The 17500-nt window shown below is 40.0% G+C and overlaps 1 protein-coding gene across 9 annotated transcripts in view; it reads right to left on the minus strand.

Moving 5' to 3' along the window:
- Window positions 1-17500, minus strand: part of kcnc3a (potassium voltage-gated channel, Shaw-related subfamily, member 3a) — a 142208-nt gene that overhangs the window by 104699 nt on the left and 20009 nt on the right. The window lies entirely within an intron of this gene.

Consider the following 17500-nt stretch of genomic DNA (forward strand, 5'->3'; position numbering starts at 1 on the left):
CATCACATACTTTTTATTGTAATAGATTTTCTCCTCTATTTGGTGGCTCTTAGTTAAGGAATAATTGACCAAGCAGCAACAGGCTCACGCTGCACTGCTCATATGACCACTAGGTGTCACATTTGAGCACAAAGTGATCAAATGTAAAACTATTTCATGCTAAACACACGGACGAGCTCGTTTCTGGTTTCAGACACATGCATGTTCCTTTTGTTTCTATGCAGCAAAATCTAAGGCAAAATCACCCAAGAACTGGACAGTGAATGATGGGAAGAAAGTTCTGTGAAGTCCAAAAAATTTATTTTTGTCTCTAATTGAAGAACTTTTGTAAGAAGGAGATCAGGAGAGAAGATGTGATAAGATTGCCTCACCCTCCACAGTCAAACATGGAGGTGGAAGCTTAATGGTTTGGGGTTGTTTTAAAGCAGGGAACGTTGGGGACTTATTCCGAAAAGAACCAACATGGCAACCATTCCATATTTCAACACCATGTAATTACGTCTGAACTGCTGTTTGCTGGAAGCGACTTTACCAAAGCAACAAATACGTCCAAACTCTAAGCGTTATTTGGAGAGCAAACAGTCGTCTGAAGTGATATCTCCCAGATGCACGACAAAGTATTTCAGCTGAATGTTTGGAGAAACGAACTGTTCGGATGCTAAGAACGTGTCAAGCTGTTCTTCATGCTAAGGGAGAATTTTTCAGTGGAAATGAAGTGCAAGTGTTTCTCAAAATCCATTAATTCCTAGGTGTTTCTAAGACTTCTGACAGCCACTGTATATATCAGAAAGTACAATATCGAAACAGAGTCATATTTACAGACTTTTCCACAACCTGGTACCAGTGGTTCAGGACCATTCTGAGGACCATTAAGTAACTGAGCCACTCAAGAGCTTTGAAGAAGGATTTGGATTGTAATTAATATCAACAGTTTACTACATTTTGAATGAACAATTTTGCATTTAAGTGTCGGTCACTAAACACCTCAACAATGAAAGTAATGAATGGACTTTTGGTGCCACACAGATGAGGATATGGTTCTCTTTTTAGGTCTGGTTCTTCTCAGGGTTCCTTCCTCAATGCCATCTCAGGGAGTTTTTTCTATTCCACAGTCACCAGTGGCTCGCAAAATGACAATTATAAGGAACAAACTAGACACTAAACATATACACTTTTTTTGCTTTATCTCTGCAACGTCCATGTTTAAAGAGATCTACGAATAAAACTGAATTGAAGAAAAGAAACAGACCGATAAAGGCTATGAGACGTCGCTAAAACAAAAACGCTAACTGCAATAGCTAAAACGGGTTAGCAAATAAGAACCATCTAACATATTACTGTGCTGGATTAAAGACAGAGTCACATGACTTTTCAGCACCCGATATGGACGTTTAACTTCTAAGGAAATGACCAAAGGAGCCATCCGGCGGCCATTTTGTTTATACACAGGTGTAGTTAATAACTGTTAATAACTGATAATAATCCGACACGCCGTTGACTTTTTTAGTCCGATCACATGACGTTCATAAATAAAATACTTATTGTCGCTTTAAAATGAGAAAACGACCGCCATGAAATGTAGCTATTGAAACCTTACAGATCTCCATATCTTTAGTGCAGTCTCTGTAGCTTTCGGTCACCCTTATAGTTGGCTCACACACACACACACACACACACACACACACACACACACACACACACACACACACACACACACACACACACACACACATACAAACACACCTGAAAGCCAGAGCATTGCATTTTTTTCTGCTTATTGTTTGATCCCAGGGACTGCAGTGCACTATGTACATTCGTCCTTCCACATTCTTCCTCTCTCATGCCATCCTCATCCTCGCTATCGGTCCCTTCTGATCTCATCCAATTTCTCCTTCTCACTCCCTCTCTTTTTTTTCTCTCCGTCCTCATCTTTCTTTATTGTCCTCCTTCCCGTTCCACTCCAATTCCCCCTACCTCTGCTCTCTTTCTCTATCTCCATCTCTCTCTCTCTCTCTCTCTCTCCCCCCCCCCCACACACACACACACTCTCTCTCTCTCTCTCTCTCCACACACACACACACACACACACACACTCTCTCTCTCTCTCTCTCTCTCTCACTCTCTCTCTCTCTCTCTCTCTCTCTTTTTTCGCCCAGAGTGCTGGCAGTGCTCCCCTCTTTTTTTAGTCGTGGGTGACTGAGTGTGCTTTTCTCTTTGTCCTTAATCCAAGAGAGAGCAGCAGTTGGAAAAAATGCCTACTAAGAGTTATAGCGCTCTCTCTCTCTCTCTCTCTCTCTCTCTCTCTCTCTCTCTTACACACACACACACACACAAACACACACACAAACAAAGTATAGATGCACATTGCAGATAAAGAACGCACCTGGAATTACACACACAGCAAGTACATGCGTACGCGTACATTCACGACCACAGAGTGAAAACCTCCACACCTTCACCCATTCGTTCATCCTTTTTCTTCTTCTTGGAAAATAAACAGCATCATCCAGATCTCTTTTTGTCCTCTTTTCTTTTCTCAGAATGTGGAATGACGATACATTCTCTTTCCTTTCTTTTTTTTAATGATGGCGGAAAAATACACTAAACCTCATTTACATCAGCACCTGACTTTACTAAGACTCTTCCCAGAAGAGTGGAGGTTCTTATAACAGTGACTGGAGACTAAATGTGGAATGGGGATGTTCAAATAGGAGCTCATACCAAATTTATGGCCATGTGTTAATCAAATTTCGGTGTAGTGTATATTGTATGCGTTTATTTCTTTTTAATAATCGAAGTAAATGTAATTCGTTACTGTACTTAAGCAGCTTTTTTATGTATTTGTACTTTAATGAAGTTTTTCCATTTAGGGAGACTTTAAATTTATCTTCACTACATTTCAGAGTCAAATATTTGACTTTTTACTCAATTACATTTTGTGAAATGATTTTTATTTACTAGGATAAAAACGTAACTGGTGAAACGCCGCGATCCACCAATCAGGATCGAGCGCTAGCTCCGTTTTAAATTTGTTTTGATCGGCGCTCAGTGTATCTACTGATCACCAACATACAATTCCTCATCAGTTTAACAAAACATTTTTTGAGGAATAAATTATGAAGAAACTCCTGAAAAGAACTCACCATAACACACGTGATTTTATTGAAGAATGTTTTGGGTTAATGATCATTGTAATGGAAAATAATCAGTTTTTGACTTGTGTGATGAGAGTCACATTCGAGTCTTTTATTGATTAAGCAAAATGATAACAGGAACATTATAGTCACAATAAATCAGTGCTTTGGATGCTTATGTACATTTGTAGGCATTTTGTACTTTTACTTAATGAAAGTTTAAAGGGACACTTGTACTTTAATTCAAGTACATGGTTTGTGTACATCAACCAAAGGTTGTGTAAAGTTGTGAATACTTTGTGAACTTTGCAAATGTCATACCTGTTATTTTAGTGTGTGGAACATGGCAAGCAGCAGTATGAAGACCGGTTTGCTTGAACTACTAGATGTTGTGCTGGAGAGTTCATTTTGGTCTGAAAATATGCAAATTACTCTTCACTATAATACAATATACTGCTAAACGTTTGTGGTCATAAGTACGGTATGTGTTTTTTGAGCATCGCATTTCCCACGTTTAGTCCCAATTTACTCTTAGAATTCCCTCCGCTCCTCTGCGAAGATGTTCCACTAGATTTTGGAATGTGCTTATCAGTATTCGTGAGGTGAGGAGGCCTGGAGTGCAGTCAGCATTCACATTTATCTCCAAGGTGTTCAGTAGGGTTGAGATCAGAGATCTATATATATCAAGTTAAGATCAAGGATCAAGCCGGCAATGTGCACAGGGGCAGTGCCATGCTGGAGCAGGATTGGGTTTCCAAGTTCGAGTAAACGCAAATTTTTATTATACCGCATCCAAAGACGTCCTGTACAATTGTGTGCATCCATATGGCAGGAAAGATCAGGTGTCCCAGGACTTATTAAAGGTTAAGGCATTAGACTTTGGGTCATGAGCTCAAATCCCAGCCACACCAAGCTGCCATTCCTGGGCCCCTAAACGAGGCCCTTAACCTCATAGATGTTCAGTTGTACAGTATGAATGATACAAAATGTAAGTCGCTCAGGATAATGGCGTCTGCCAAATGCCATAAATGAAATGTAATGTACATAAAGTGTAGTTTTCTAGAGCAGCATGTCCTGAAATGCTTCCTCCCTCTAATAAACTAGATACAATTTGTGCGGTGAATCAGGACCAGAAGATAGTTTCAGAAACATATCAGAAACAATGATGTTAACAGTCTGAAACATGTTCAGGAACCGCTTTTGTTCTTGAATTGCAATGTTAGAACCGACCACTATTCTAGAAAGAGAAGGTCAGAGGATAAAATGGTACTCTGGAATGGATTTTCAGTATTAGAACCCACAATGTTACTCTAATGCTTTTAATATTCTAGAATTCGAACTTAAACTAGAACATTAAAGCCTAGAATTATTCTAGATTAAGCAATTTAGAGGTGAAAATGTTCAGTGTTGCAAATCTAAAGAGCATTCCAGATTGAGAAAATGTACCTCTAATTTTTGTACTCAGTTGTACAGTATGAATAAAACAAAATGTAAGTCGCTCAGGATAATGGCGTCTGCCAAATGCCATAAATGAATTGTAATGTACATAAAGTGTAGTTTTCTAGAGCAGCATGTCCTGAAATGCTTCCTCTCTCTAACAATTTGTGCGGTGAATCAGGACAAGAAGATTGTTGCATGTGATGTCGTGCCACCGAACAAGTTCCTATCATCGCCTGTCATCAGGGATAAACACACAATTCGCTTATACTCACATTCTTTAAAGGTGTGTTGTGAAAAGCGATAATAGAAATAAACTTGAATTAAACTGAAAATTTACAACGTGCAGAATCACCGGTTTCGGGAAAAAAAAAATGTCCAACTCATTTCGCACGGAATCCCCAGCTTCGGGATGCGGAATAAAACTCGACATCGAAACGATGCGATGAGGAGCGAAAGGCTATAAATGGCTTCTAATTGGATCTACAGTTAAGTGTGGAAGTCATTATTGTACACCTATGTAGCGCACGTGGAGAGGGAACATGGAGGCGTTCGGGGATTCGGGCTCGGATTGCCGTTCTGTCCTGCAGAGACCACCAGGGAAACGAGACTGCTCTTTTCTCATTTTAGCGAACTGAGAATCTGAGAGAAGAGGAGGAGGAAGAAGGAAGGAAAGAAAAAAAGGAAGGAAGATAGATGTTGTGTGGTTTTGGCCTGCATTTAATTGCGCAGGTTCAGTTTACAGGCTGTTGGCAGCGCAAGCTCTCCCTCGTAAGAAATGTAGCGCTGCCAATTTTACAGTAATAGCCTATCAACGGTGGGATCGGCCAGCCTGCCAGCGGTGAAATGAATTTTTTTTTTCTTCACCGCCATGTCGATAAATCGTTGTGGGAGTCCGAAAGGGTTCCGGTGAAGGTCTGGGGGAAAAAAAATGGATCACGAGTTTTGACGATGTCCTGATGGTCTGCCGTGATACGGCACACTGCAGGACCTCATTCGTAGGTGTTCATTCACCATGCCACAAATCTACACCTGCATTAATACCTGCAGTTAGGAATGAAGTGATTTGAACCTTCACGCATGCCCGGTTTCTCCGAGAGGTGACATGAACAGTGCACAAAAAAAATCTGCTGCATCCACCATTTTAACAAGTCAAGCATAAAAAAAAGAAAAAGAAAACAGGAGGGAGAGTAGGAGAACTGCATATGTCACAGTGTGGTAGGAGTATTTGGTGTTCTTGCCCCATATACCCCTGCTAATCGTCCCCACTATATTTAGAGCGAGAGAGAGAGAGAGAGAGAGATAGAGAGAGAGAGAGAAAGAGAGAGAAGAGATGCAGCGGGGAACCAAGCGCTCTGGCAAATAACACGTCGGATGCGAATGCACAGTGGCGAGAAACCCACGAATGCTTGCGTACCGAAAAAGCAGAGAGCGTCGTAATTAAGCCTGAGGAGACACACACACACACACACACACACACACACACACACACACACACACACACACAAACATTTCAGAAACAATGATGTTAACAGCCTGAAACATGTTCAAGAACTGCTTTTGTTCTTGAATTGCAATGTTAGAACCGACCGCTATTCTAGAAAGAAAAGGTCAGAGGATAAAATGGTACTCTGGAATGGATTTTCAGTATTAGAACCCACAATGTTACTCTAATGATTTTAATATTCTAGAATTAGAACTTAGTAACAGTCTTAAACTACAACATTGAAGCCTAAAATTATTCTAGATAAAGAGATTTAGAGGTGAAAATGTTTAATGTTGCAAATCTAAAGGGCATTCCATAATAAAATATTTTACCTCTAATTTTGGACTCTAGAATAATTCTAGTTTTCATCCATTCAAATTCTAAAATACAAGCAGCATTTACTTTATATTTTAGAATTAAAATGCTCGCAGCCTAAAACTATTCCAGAATTATGATTTTTATTCTGAAATGGCTTTGAGATTGACAGAATTACCACCTAAAGTGTATCTTTATTGTTGCTTGTATGCTAAAATTAAAAGTTTGGAATTGTTCAGCCTTAAATTATTCTAGATTAAAAAATCATATGTGAAAATTTAATTTAATATTGTAACTATGAAGGGCATTGTAGACTAACACTTTTTTTTGTACTCTAGAAAAATGCTGGGTCCGTTCTATTTCTAAAATATAAGCAGCATAAAAGTGACATTCAAAGCTCCAATACAGTAAATCTCAAGGGCATTCCAGAATAGAGCCTTGAATGTTGCTTTAATACTGCTCATATTTTAGAATTAGAATAGTTGCAAACTAGAATTATTCTAGAATGAAAATGCTACAGGGCTGAAATGCTATTTTAGTATTGCTTTGAAATTGACAAAATTACCACCCAGAGTGCAAAGACTGTTGCTCATATTCTAGAATTAGAATTTTGGAATTGCTCACACTCTAGAATACTAACATTAGAGCATGTCATTCTTATTTCTTTGATTCTAGAATCGAAAGTATTAGAGTCTAAAATGTTTTTATGAAATATAAAAAATATATTATAGTATTGCTCATAATATTATACTTTTTTAAGATGGAAAAACCTAAAATAATTCCAGAATCACAATGGTACAACCCAGACTGTCAAAACCCTCATTCGGGTACTGCTCCTATTTAATGACATTAAGATTTAATGCAGTAGAACTCGAAATGTTTGAATATCATTTCAGTAGTGCTCATACTCTAGAATTAAAGTGTCAAAAGGTGCAATTATTCTGATTTACCGATAGTGAATCTAGAAGGTAGAATTGTATTGTTGAACTGCTTATTCCTGAGACAAGGTTCAAATCTTGAATGTAATTCTTTGGCTCATGTTCCAAAATATGATATGAAACAGAATGTTTATGTGTTTTATTCTGCTTATATACTGCAACAATTATTTAAAATGTATTGTTTGCAGAATGTATGTTCGGCCCGTTTACAGTTACGTTTAATGATGCGGAACATCCACAAAATAAGTTTCTGACTTACGTTACAGCAGCTATAAAGAGTTCTTTTTCATTTTTTGTTTATTCTTGAAATTGATAAAGAAAATATTAAAACAAAAACTGAAAAAAAAAACTTTTTCTGTCCTTTTCTCATGTACAAAGGAAGACAATACATCTTCGGTGTTGTTCATGAATAAACTAAAACTGAACTAAAACGATAAAGGATGATGCGTTGCACTCCTCGGGGTTCGATTTAAAACGCTTTGGGAAAAACACCGTGAGCTGTGATGCACAGAGCTGATTTTCAGCGCCAGCGTTCACCACTCAGTGTCACCTCATGTTTCCAAACACCTGAAGGGAAGCAGCACAGAGGGAACCGAGCCGTTTATAGCGCAAGGTTCGGACATTAGCCAAACAGCCACGGACACACTACAAGGACTAGCATCTGAGCATAACGCTCGATTTCTGTCATCTAAAGATCATCGCTAAAGGGTGAAAATGCCAAAACAGGACACGAGGTCTCAGGACACGAGATCTCAGTGTGCACCATGTTCTGCTAAAAAAGAACAACTTGGACCATCACAGTCCGAATTGTGATTATATCCTGTAAGTCAAAGCTCCACCTTTTGCACCATTATTCACTGTTTTAGTAGGAAAACTGAAAGAAGGGCTTGTGCTCACCCTTTCACATAGATAAAGTTACAAGTACTTTCATTCTTGAGCCATGAAAAAACATCCTCTTGGCTATGATTTCCAAAAAATATGTTGGAAGACACTCAAGATAATCAAGATCAAGCCTGTGACCCCAAATTGGTGGTCGTCAAAACAAGAACCCAGGTCACGGAATAGCAAGATTCCCAGACAAACCCTTAAGTAAGGCCACTTCATCCTGAATTAAATCCTGCCTCACTTGGAATTCACTTCAAATAAAAGCATCAGCCAATTAAATACCAAGATATGTTGTGAAAAATTGCCTCATAAGTACTTAAGCAGATCTCTGTGCATCATATGCCCTAATAAAAATCTATTAATGTGTAATATTACATTATAAAACTCGATTTGTACAATTCCTGCATTTCACTCACCGAAAATTCGAAATCTATTTTTATTTCTTCTAAATTGGTCAAAACTCTGCATCATAACAATGTAAAAGTAGAACCTACACTATAAAAACAAAAATTGGTGGACACCCAACCATTAGATCCCTATGTGCTTTCTGAATATCCCATTCCACATTTTCTGTTAAAATATCTTTCACCCTCACCAGTGCCTCCATCTTTCCTAACAAACACTGTATCTCCACTCTGCACTCCCGGCATCCGAAATATAAGTTATAAATTATAAGTTATATGTATTAGATTTGCATGTTTAATACTTTTACACTCTCAAAAGATCGAAACGGATATAAAATGTAAAAACTGCACGACTCCATCGCCCCCAGTATTCCTTGTGTTCCTGGTTTCACCAGGGGCCCATGTCACTGAAGTTACCATCTTGTGTTCTTCTCTATCTGCATGCTGTAGCTGCTCTAGCTGCAGGTCACAAAATTAACCAAATTAATATTTAATTATCCCAATGTTGGCTTTTGTGCTGGAGGGAAAAAATATGAAAAAAAAGATGTATATAATGCAACTTAAAATACGTGTTTTTTATATATATATATATATATATATATATATATATATATATATATATATATATATATATATATATATATATATATATACTTATACTTGCAAAATAGCAGGGTGTTCAAATACTTATTATATATATATATATATATATATATATATATATATATATATATATATATATATATATATATATATATATATATATATATATACAGTGAGGAAAATAAGTATTTGAACACCCTGCTATTTTGCAAGTTCTCCCACTTAGAAATCATGGAGGGGTCTGAAATTGTCATCGTAGGTGCATGTCCACTGTGAGAGACATAATTAAAAAAAAAAATCCAGAAATCACAATATATGATTTTTAACTATTTATTTGTATGATTAATTACATGATTGTCATCATGTGGGTACATGGGGTATACTACCTCACACTATCCCACACTATACTACCCCACACTACACTACCTTATACTACACTACCCCATCATTCACTACCCCGTACTTTCCCACACTATATTACCCCATACTACACTACACTACCCAACACTACACTACTCAATACTACACTACCCCATACTACACTACACTACCCCATCATACACTACACTACCCCACACTATCCCACACTACACTACCTTATACTACACTACACTACCCCATACTACACTACACTACACTACCCAATACTATCCCACACTATATTACCCCATACTACACTACCCAACACTACACTACTCAATACTACACTACCCCATTATACACTACACTACCCCACACTATCCCACACTACACTACCTTATACTACACTACACTACCCCATCATACACTCCACTACCCCGTACTATCCCACACTATATTACCCCATACTACACTACACTACCCAACACTACACTGCCCCACACTATCCCACACTACACTATCATACACTACACTACCCCATACTTCCCCACACTACACTACCCCACACTACACTACTCTACCCCACACTACGCTACCCATACTACACTACTCTACCCCACACTACACTACCCCATACTACACTACTCTACCCCACACTACACTACCCCATACTACACTACACTACCCCACACTACACTACCCCACACTATCCCACACTACACTACCTTATACTACACTACACTACCCCATCATACACTACAATACCCAGTACTATCCCACACTATATGACCCCATACTACACTACACTACCCAACACTACGCTACCCATACTACACTACTCTACCCCACACTACACTACCCCATACTACACTACACTACCCAACACTACACCACACCACACCACACACACACACACACACACACACACAGTGGCTGGCAGAGAGAGAGAGAGACAGCTAATAAAACGCTAAGCCGCAGTGTTGTACTCACATTAAACCTAGAAATCCATAAATTGATTGATTGCAAGAACAAAGCAATGAAACTCTTAACATCATGAGCAGCCGTTCTTCTTTATGCTTCTAAATGCACTAAGTAAGACATTTTACACTTTCCTTTACATCCTTCTTAACATTTTTTTGGAGAGGCCTCCGCGACTCACAACGATCCCACAATTTTAGCTTGCAAAAGCCGACCCAAGGTGAACTGCAGAGCCCTGACGCTAATTAATGGCTTTTTACCCCACCAGAGAAATTTGGCAGCGGGAACAAAGCAGCTTTCTAAGAATAATGTATAGTGGGTTTATTCTGACTCCGGGCTGTTGCTAAGAAACGCTGCGAGTGCGTTTTTGTAGTCCGTCGAATGTTTGTTCAGGCATGGCGGCAAAATGGGGAGGGCTTTTTTTTCCCCCCTTCGTTTTACTTTGAAGGACCGCCGGTTGATCGCTCACCGGGTCCTGACAGCACGTTCAGCAAATTCCCATTCGTCTTAGGCGATTTCTGCACCGAGGGAAAATAAATACATGCTTTGGTACTTCAATTGCGTGGTGAACAATCTAATCGGCGGCGAAAGCGCTCGCACAGCATAACGGGACCGGAGAAGTGGGCAATAAAACATTACGCTGCATTGTTTTAATGGTGGCTCATTTGCTGCTGATCACTTGTTTTAAAAAGCTGCGCTTGATCATGAGAAACATGATGAGGAAACACAAAGAGAGAGATGAAAGTCAGATTTATTTTGCTTCGTAAGTGAGGCCTTGTTTGCTTCGGGAAACTGTTCTTTTGTGGGGGGGGGGGGGATTTTTTTGTGAAAATATCCACTGGAGATATTGTTTGGACTTACAGACATTCCAGGTCTTTGCATGGCATGGAGAGGAAACAGAACGGTGTGATGGAGTTACTGTTTTATTTCCGAATTTGCCAATTTGACACCATTTTCAAAACAATTCAATCGTTATGTTTTGGAAAGTTTATATGCAGAAGTTGATTAACACATGGCCTTTAGATTGATATGTGCTCCTTTCTGAATATCCCATTCCACATTTATTCCCTTTTCACTGATATAATATCCTCCACTCTTCTGAGAAGCTCGTCCACTAGATTTTGTGGAGATTTGTGTGAGATTTGTGCTCATTCAGCCACATGGGTGTTAGTAAAGTCGGGTAAGTGAGGTGAGGAGGCCTGGGGTGCAGCCAGTGCTCACATTTATCATGTTCAATGGGGATCAGAGCTCTACAGCAGGTCTTCCACTCCAACCCATGGAAAGCAGATCTTCATGGAGTTTGCTCAGGGGCATTGCCTTGTTGGAACAGGTTTGGGTTTGGTAATTGTGAAGGGAAAAATTAATGCTGCCACATCCAAAGCACATATAGCGAGAAAAACTGGATGTCCCAATACTTTTGTCCAGATATTGTATATTAGATAGATAGATAGATAGATAGATAGATAGATAGATAGATAGATAGATAGATAGATAGATAGATAGATAGATAGATAGATAGATAGATAGAGAAAAGGAAAGAGGAACAGAAAAACTAAGAATGAGAGATGGAAGAGCGACACGAAGAGTGACAGAGAAAAGAGAGCGAACAAGAGAGAAAGAGAGAGAAAAAGACACAAAGAATGAGAAAGACAAAATAAAAAATAACGAGAGAAAGAGAAAGAATGAGAGAGAGGGCAAGAGACCAAATGAGAGATAGATAGATAGATAGATAGATAGATAGATAGATAGATAGATAGATAGATAGATAGATAGATAGATAGATAGATAGATAGATAGATAGATAGATAGAGAGAGAGAGAGAGAGAGAGAGAGAGAGAGAGAAAGATTTCTTTTATCTATCAGATTTGAGAATCCATTATTCAACAATATAACCCATGATAATAAACGAGTTTTATTGTAATTTGTAGAAATTTTTTAAGATCGACTTTCCAGGTCAGTGACCAATCAGCATGTTTCTGGGCACTACAGCGCACTATATGATCTACGCTCTAATAAAGCCACTGGCAATTTAGCATGTGGGTCAGACACGCTGCAGCATCAGGATAATTAAACACCCTGCTCTGACAGCAAAAACGAGAAGAAAAAAAACACAGAAGAGCTGAAACGCAGAAATATCAGAGATAAACCAGAACGGCGTTCGGACGGAGAAGTGCTTCCGTGCTGATTTTAGTAATGCAATCCCACCCCTCCATCATCCCCCCATCCTCCTCCCTCCATCCTCATCACCCCCCCATTCACCCCCCACCCTTCCATCCACCCAGAGAAGCGTCCGCTTGACTTATGGCTCATGAGCGAATGGCTCTTAATGAAATGCACTGCGTCCGTTCCGTTCCACGTACGTCCGTGAGGTCGTGGGGGGGCTACAGTAGCACAGCCGCAGTGTGTGTGTGTGTGTGTGTGTGTGTGTGTGTGTTCTGCTGCTGGGAGAGTAATGCGAAATTAAGAACGGTGTGTTGTGGTCACTACAGCACTACAGTCAAATCTGTCTCGTGAAAACACACACACACACACACACACACACACACACACACACACACACACACCATAGTCTCGTTTCAACCCCCCTCTATATACTGTGCTTCTGTGCTGCAGCAGAAATCAGCGCGCAGTCAGCTAGTATGATCCGCCGCAGTGTTACGCTATAGCACAGGAGGAGAGAAAAAGAGGGGGAGAGAAGGAGAGAGAAAGAGAGTGAGAGAGTAAGGGGGTAGAATGAGAGAGAGAGGGCAGAGAGGTTGTGGCAAGTGATTAGGAGTAGATAGATAGATAGATAGATAGATAGATAGATAGATAGATAGATAGATAGATAGATAGATAGATAGATAGATAGATAGATAGATAGATAGATAGATAGATAGATAGATAGATAGATAGGACTGTAGAAAAAACATTACTCATAATCTCATTCTCCAGTGTTCTGTATTGTTTAAAGACTATAATCACACTCTTGATGTCACCAAAATGATGATGGTTCCCCTTTTGAGTCTGGTTCCTCTCCAGGTTTCTTCCTGATAACATCTAAGCAAGTTTTTTCTTTCCACAGTCTCCATGGCTGCTCATCAGGTATAAACACACATCGTTCACCTTAACTCTTAAATTCTGTAAAGCTACTTTGAGACAATGTCTGTTGTGAATAGAAATAAACTTCATTTGACTTGACCAGACAGACAGACAGAGCTTAGAGTGCAACAAAAAAAAAGAGAGAGAGACAACAGGAAGAGAGAGACAGAGAGCAACTGAGCAAAAGAGAGAAGGAGAAAGTGAGAGTGTAAAGTGCAAGAGAGACAGAAAAAGCGAGTGTGAGGGAGAGTAAGAGAAAGAAAGAAAGAAAGAAAGAAAGAAAGAAAGAAAGAAAGAAAGAAAGAAAGAAAGAAAGAAAGAAAGAAAGAAAGAAGTAAGAGTAAGACAGAGTATGAGAGACAGAGAGACAGAAGAAGAGAAAAAGAGATGTGTGAGAGACCCTAACCGTACTTCAGCTCATTAATAAAGCACCGCACACCATCATCATCATCATCATCCTCACCACCTTCCTCAGGACAGCACGATGCTTCAGCTGCACCTCAGCACTAATTCCTCTAAACTTTAAGTCAAAAAGTTACGTTTCAGCCTCCTTATGAAATAAAAATGATGAGATACATAATTACATATATAAAACTCTTGAATCTGATTGGCCAGTACAGGTTATGGGGGGCGGGGCTTATTAGAGTTCTAATTAATGCGTTTGTATGAAATCAGGCTCTGTGCCAATAAAGAATGATGCGTGCTTTGCGGAAAGTGCGTTCCTGCGACAGATGTTGAAGGTCAGGTCGTCACGGCTACCCCGTCCCGAAAGTGACTTGTGCTTTAAACCAGTACGAGTCAGAATCAGCTCCGACGCGTTCCTAACACGCTCCATAAACGCTGAAGAGCAGAGCTGAGTGTGTGAATAAGCTGATGGTGGCTGCAGGAGTCACAGAGCTCATGCTGAGTAAGCAGGACAGAGACACTCGAGCTCAAACTGCTGCTGCTGCAGGCCAAGCCGGAAGCCAAAACCCACCGAACCCTTTTCCTTCATGTTCTACTGGAACGCCGCGAACGCCAAGGCCATGCGGCAGACCCCTGCTTACTCGGGTCCGCATTGTGGACGCGGTGAGACGGAAACATCTGTAAGGCAGAGGTTTTAAAAACACACAGATTCTACAAGCGTTCACACAACGGACGAGCGGCAAGAACTAAAATAAAAGCCATCAAAAAGGTTTTAGAGAGATATATGCAATATAGACGGAGCTTCTATTTCTTGCTCTGCTGAAAAGAACATCTAAAAGCATCTCCCAAAAGCATCCTAACATTCTAGCACTCTTTTTCCGACTTAGGAAGCATCTAATGAGAGTTCTTCAAAGGTTCTTTGAAATCAAGACGTTTTACGTCCAATTTTCATTCTTCCAGGTTCTACACAGAGCCTTCGTGTTCCTCCGAGAACCCTTTAGTGGCTTTTTTTCTGCAGAACAGTGACGTGGTGAGAACAATGAACGCCAGGATAAAGACCTTACTGTACTCTTTGACATATTCTGACATTCTGGTCAGGACAGCAGTCTACCAAGAGAACACTGGACATGTGTGTGTGTGGGGGGGGACAAGGACGCTAGGTCATCTCAGGGCAAAATTCGAGACATCAATCCTCTTCCTGTCGTGTTTTAGGGGAGAAACCAGAGAAAAACCCACACGGACTCGAGCGCATTTGAAACTCCATCCTGACGGTAAGACGAGTTAGGGATTGAAAACAAAACGTTATTTCTTTTTAGAATTATTACTGTACACTCTGCACAAGATCCCAACGAACCCTGTGAACACCTGCATGATGCGTGTTCTCCATGTCAAGTTAATGAAAGTGACCTAGAACTCTTAGAAAAGCTCAGGCATACATTTTTCACACAAAACTTTAAACAGTGTCCAAGAGTTTCGTGTAAATCTTATCTTCATATCGGCAGCTGTCCAGGCGAATGATGGAGAGTTTAACGAAACACACAGAACTTTGCTTCTCAAGCTTCAGTCTCGAGTCAAAACCAAAGAATCACATCATATACTGAATGGAGATGAACAGGAGAATCTCTTTATGGACCATAAGCTAAAAAAATCCTCAAAAAAGTCAGTCCTAGAGATTGAAAAATCGGATGATTTTAGTGACTTGGTTCAATGAATCATTTGATAAATGATAAATCATTTTTGAGTCATTTAGTTCATATCGTTCCTCTGATCAGAAATCAAATAAAATGTTTATCAGATTCCTCAACACGTCTACATGCACCAACTTTGACTACAGTTCCAATAATTTCTCAATTCTTTTTCCTGTACATGACCTACAGAGATTTTTCGAGTGGAAAATAATCGAATCACTCTTTGAGACGACTCGTTCTTCCGAGTCGAATTAGAGTGTCGTTTAAAATGAGCGAATCGTTTATGAACAACCATCGCTACTCAGTCCGTCCTAATACCTTGTAAACTTCTTTTTTCGGCTTCTCCCATTAGGGATCACCACAGCAGATCAGCCGTCTCCATCCCCCCCTGTCCTCAACATCTGCCTCTTTCACCCCAACTACCTGCATGTCTTCCCTCACCACATCCATAAACCTCCTCCTTGGTCTTCCTCTTTTCCTCCTTCCTGGTGGCTCCATCCTCAGCATTCTCCTACTGATATACCCCATGTCCCTCCTCTGCACATGTCCAAAACATTTCTAATACCCTGTAAACAGGGGTTTTTAAATCCACCTCAATTTGAGTAATGATTCTTACTGACAGTTATCTCAGCTCTTCTGAGTGTACAGAGTGAATTGTGGGGGATTCTGGACATCGAACAATTCATTATAAAAATATACAACAATTTTTCAGGTTTTTAGAGGACAAAATTGAATGAATTTGAAGTGTCTTTGTGGGGAAATTAAACGATTAGCAAACTCGCCAAACACTCGTAAAAGCATGAGTAGGACTGGATCTCGTTAAGCCGTAAACATTATTGAGTGTGTTGGTCCGTGGTGAAAGAGAAAGAGAAAGGTCATTAAGGTGCATACGTCTAGCACACAACCACTCTATATTCGAAATCGGACCGAAAAAACCTGAGCGAAAGAAATGCAAGTACAACAAAGTCCGAGTCACCTGAGCGTCAAAGAGAAGAGAAGATGGTCACTGCAGGGGGAAAACGTAATCAGGCGTGGGAAAGTGTGCAGGTGGGGACGGACAGAAATGACGCAAGCCTCGTTCGGAAATCCAACAGTACGATTTTATCAAAGTGTCTACACAGCACCGTTTCTATCCTGCTAAAGAATGTGTCCACTAAATAAACAAACCCGACAACAAAACATGATTTATTTTTTTGGGGATTCTCATTGTGGCTCTGCAAAATCCTTCATCACAAGGCTAAAGTTACACCAAAGAGTTTACACACTTGAAGGGAAAAGAGGAAACACCTTTATAATGTGTTCTTCACCTAATAATGAGATGAGGCAGCGTATTTTTTTCTCTATTTTTTCAAGTCGAATACACACAAATCCGACAACGGGACATTTTTAGCGTCGAGGAACCCGAGCAGATGCAGCAGAAGTGTTCACCGGACAGAGATAATGCAGCACTGTTATTCTGTATGGATGGAATGATTTGTCACACTGCAAGAGATGAGAACAGTTATGAGTGTACATACATGCATGCATTACTAAATACATAGTCATTAGAAACACTTCTATAAAGCGACCTGTGATCAACTTCATGGACCACTGCAGGACTGCAAGAGAGAGAGAAAGAGAGAGAGACTGGAGAGATGTGCAGGACCCTGAGCCTTTTTGTGCTGGACTGGTGGTGAGAGTTGTTCATTTGGGCACTGCAGTGGTTGTGCATGCACCAGTGCAGAATTCGTTAATGAGGTTGTGTGAGAGTGTAAGGATGCGAGGATGCTCGAGTGCAAGGATGCGA

The sequence above is a fragment of the Silurus aristotelis genome, assembly GCF_946808225.1.
Source record: "Silurus aristotelis genome assembly, chromosome: 17".
Classification (NCBI taxonomy): Eukaryota; Metazoa; Chordata; class Actinopteri; order Siluriformes; family Siluridae; genus Silurus; species Silurus aristotelis.